The sequence below is a fragment of the Oryzias melastigma genome, linkage group LG8 (assembly GCF_002922805.2).
Source record: "Oryzias melastigma strain HK-1 linkage group LG8, ASM292280v2, whole genome shotgun sequence".
Lineage (NCBI taxonomy): Eukaryota > Metazoa > Chordata > Actinopteri > Beloniformes > Adrianichthyidae > Oryzias > Oryzias melastigma.
Genome location: NC_050519.1, coordinates 3,682,986 through 3,687,282, shown reverse-complemented (window position 1 = coordinate 3,687,282; position 4,297 = coordinate 3,682,986). Strand labels below are relative to the sequence as shown.

The 4,297-nt window shown below is 36.0% G+C and overlaps 1 protein-coding gene across 2 annotated transcripts in view; it reads left to right on the top strand.

Annotated features, from left to right (window-relative positions):
* Positions 1–758: 758 nt before the first annotated feature.
* map3k3 (mitogen-activated protein kinase kinase kinase 3) overlaps positions 759–4,297 on the top strand; it is a 24,287-nt gene continuing 20,748 nt past the window's right edge. Inside the window, exon 1 of one of the 2 annotated variants that reach the window (XM_024271525.2) lies at positions 759–2,013. The gene's annotated coding sequence lies outside the window, so the exon portion shown is untranslated. The remainder of the gene's footprint in view (positions 2,014–4,297) is intronic. The other variant, XM_024271524.2, reaches the window with a different exon arrangement.

Here is a 4,297-nt window from a genome sequence, read left to right as displayed (position 1 = left end):
AAAAAACTACAATTTACAAAAATATTTTTAAGAATTACCATAGAATTAAAGAAATATCCAGAGAAATGTTCCTATTTTTTGTGCTCTATTATAAAAACTTATACAGATTATTTATCGGTTTAGAATTATTGTTTTCTGAAAAGCTTTTATTTAATTTAAAAAATTGGAGACATTTGATCTTTTTTATGTTCCTTTTTGTTGCTTATTTTTGTTTGTTTTGTTTTTATTAGCCAGTTTGGTTGCTTTTGCCGACTGTATTTATTTTGCATTACAAAGATACGGAGCCCCTAAAGGGACATCAGAAAAAAACTAAAGTTAAAAAAAAACTGGTGCACACGAGATGGTAAGTGATGCGCACAAGATAGTGATTGATTTTTTATTTATTTATTTATTTTTTCCAATGTCTCTTTCGGGGCTCCATACAAAGATATATTTAGTTAAAATAGTTTATCATTTTCACCAAACTCAAGAATATCAACTAATGTATTGTGTGCTGTGTGAATAGATAAAAATAAATATATAAATAAAAATAAATAAATACATTTTTATCTTTTATCATAAAAATCCTTCTTTTATTTTTAATATTAATTTCATTTCATATTGATTTACTTTAATTTTATTTATTTTAAAAATGGTGAAAGAGATACTTTAAAGTTACACGCGTGCTAAGTAACTTGACTGTTTTAATTTTAAAAACAAATTCAGTTTTTATTTTTATACATAAATCAAAACGGATGGCGGTGATCTGATTTCCCGATCAGATGGGGAGCCTTGAACGCATCACACGTCACCGCTGGCCCGTCCCACCAATGTCTGTGCGCGCGCCTTAGCAGAGAGACAGCGCGCCCCCGCGGCAGTACGGCGCTAATTTAGATAGTTTTCAGAATCATCAAAACCCCGGAGAATAAATCCGTGTCAGTGCACGCGGGCGGGCGCGAGGGAGTCAAAGGTCGTGACGGGCACGGACGCGGTCTAGCTGAACGGGTCTCGCGGCTCGCTGGAGGAGTAAAACGCGGGTTCCGGTGGCGATATTTGTTGTGTCAGGAAGTTTGACGTGCTCGCTTTTAAGCTAATTTGTCGCTTTGTTTTGACTGGAGCGCTCGCGGGCTGCTGTTGGATTAAGGCCGCGCGCGCCGTGACTTCGTGACTGTCAAAAGGCAGAAAGAGCCTGTTGTAGTTTTATCGTTTTCTGGACACATAACTTTAAGAGTTTTTGTTTATAGAAGTCTGTATTCATCAAACTTAACTTTTTAATAAGTTTATGTGTTGCAAACAATTTTTTTAATTATTTTTAAAACATTTTTTGTCTCTTAATACGGTCGCCATTGATGTCAAATTCATAAATTATTTTGCTTCAGGACGTTTACATGACGAAACTTATGTTTTTAAGTTGCAAATCGAGGAAGTTTTGTTGAATTCTGGGTAATTTTTTTTGCTTAAAATAGTCTGGATCTCTCTGGCGAAAGAGTGGAGGAAAATCTGCACAGTTAGCAGGAAGAGCGCCGTCCAAATCACGGAAATCTGTCTTTCTCTCCTCCTGGCGAAGCTTTAATGGATTTGATGCGGGCGCGCGGCGGCAGCAGCAGCTCGTGCCTATATTTGGTTCTGCTGCGATGAAGCTCTCTCTGTCCGGTCAGTCTGGAGGGGGGCAGAAAAGTGGACTTTTGAGTGAAAATGTTTTGGAAATGTGAGTTTTCCGAAGCTGCCGGGCTCCAGCGGCGCGCGGGCTGGAGTCTCAGCTGCAGCGGCTCCATGTAGACTTTTCCATCGGAACATTTTCCGCCTGGAGCGAACGGTTCTGCTTATTTTTTTTTGGATATATATACATATATTTTAATCACCCCTTGTTAAATTTCCGTGGGAAAAGCTGGGGGGGTCAGCGCCTCCATGGCGCACCTCCTCTCAGGTGTGACCGCCGGGATTCTGCTGGATGTAAACAAAGGGGATCTGTGACGTCACGAGTCGTGCAGGACACCTGTGAGTGGAGGAGGCCCCGTCCAGCTGAGAGAACAGGTGAGGTGTGACACCTGTCAACAAGCACAACAGACGTTTATGGGATGAAAAGTGTAAACAAATACAATATTTTGAATGAATAATTTTGATTTTCTGGGTTTGAGTCTTCACTGTAAGCAAGGGGGAATCCAAAATATCTTTTGGAGACCTCAGGAACAGTCGAAATGAAACAAACTTCAAGGCTTTCATTGTCACTTCAAGTTGAATTTTTCCTGAATTTTGCCTCTTGTTGGTGCTAAAACCTCAATCTGGATTACAGATTTAAATGGTTCCTCACATGTATTTCTAGAGTTCCACTCTGATCATGTGTTGATCTGTTTTCAACGCTCTCCTAAAGGTCTTTTATACAATTTTTAAGAAAATTATCAAAATTTAAACCTATTTTCTTTCAATAACGAGTTGCACCCTCCTAAAAAATAGACGTCAAACGAATCACTTATGGGCATATTATCTTTAAAGACAAATAAAACTAAAGGACAATCTTGTTATTGTTGTTGTTTTTTCAAGTTTTTAAACTTCATTTTAATTATTTTTCTTTTTAGTTTTGTTGAATTCTGAAAGTTTTTATATGTAGATTAAAGATGTTCCTCAACATCTAAATGTTTGCTTATAAAGATCATCAATTAAACTATTTTAGAAGTGCTCCCCATGGTCGTTTAATTATGATTATGGCATTTTATCCAAAATCACAAACTTAATTTTAGCCAAAATGGCAAAACTTGTTATTTTCTAAGACATAGTTTCTGCAGAGCAGCAGGAGTTCATAAGAAATTTGCCTCTGAGTTGTGGGAGGGATAGTTCCCCCCCCATAGTTTTGCTAAACTAGCTCATATATTGCTTTTTTTATTGTCGCCTCTAATTTAATTTATGTTAAATAGTGTTTTAAAAAGTTTTGCCGAAGTATAAAACACAAAAACGATAAATAAATACAATAGTAACAGCTTTTAGGAGCATTATGACAGTTTGTTGTCACCTGATGGACTTTAAATAAAGATTGGGAAGCTGATTGAACTTTTGGATAATTGGAGGTGACTGGGTCACTTAGAACAAGCCTGTAGAGATGCAAGAAACATAACAGAGTTTAGTGTTAACACCTCCAAGGACAGATGTGGACACATTTTGGACAAAATATATGAACATCTAAATCCTCTCATCCTGAAAGTTGCATCAAAAGTTGAAAAATTAATATTTTCAATACTTTTTTTAGCTTTGCTCTGCTACAATAATTAAAAAAGATAAAATAAAAATGTTTTGTTTTTGGACTGTGCTTTTTTTTGTGGCCTATAAAAAATGAACAATTGAATTTGCAACTATTATTGAAAAAATACAAAACTAAAAAGAAGGAATTTTAAATAGATATTTCAGTCAAAAAGGAATATTTTAAATTTGCAAAACCTTTTTTGCCTAAAATGATGCATTGAAATTAATTAAGATTTACATGCATTTTTATGTTAACTTATATTCAGAAACACAGTTTGGGAACACTCTGCTTGCAGAAAAATATCGTTTTATATTAACATATTTACTGCCTGTAGACGACAAACAAGTATTATAGTTTAAATACATTTAGAATTGTGTTTTATTTTCAGTTTGATGATGACTGTGATGTTATCAGAACCTCTGGCTTGTGTTCCTTTGAGAAGTTCCTCGTTTTTGTCACGTGTGAAGGGACTAAAAAAGCAGAATCACACGAGGATTAAAACAAACTTCTGCTTCTAAAGAAGGGAGACGGTTCATGTCTGAGCCGGGTGAGCGCCGCGGCCGGCGGACACTTTAGAGACGCTTTTTAGAGCTGTGGACGAGTCTTTGTTCAGTTTTAATACAAATTTGATGTGTCCTGACAAACCTTTTTTCTCTTTTTAAAGTCCGATCATCTTTTTATTGATTTTCAAATCATATAAATAATTTTGTTTATGTCGTTTTCAGCAAAAATGTACAAATTTATGTCGTTTTCTATGACATAGTTTCTGCAGAGCGGCGGGAGTTCATTTGAAATTCATATCTGATTTGTGGGCGGGACTGTTGGCAACCCCGCCCCCTTTCCTGTCTGAGAGTTCGGAGCAGAGAACTACAAATACGTTCTTTCTAAAACTACATTTTGTCGTCTGCTTCTGATTCTGCAATTTAAATAAAAAAAATGCAGTTTTGAGCCAAATTTTTGTAAATTATCTGAAAAGTGGTACCAAAAAACACCATTTTCATCAGAGTGGGTCTTTAAATCTCCTCATTATTTGAATTACGAAGTGACTCTGAAAGAGCTCATTTAAATAAAAAGTTGTATTCC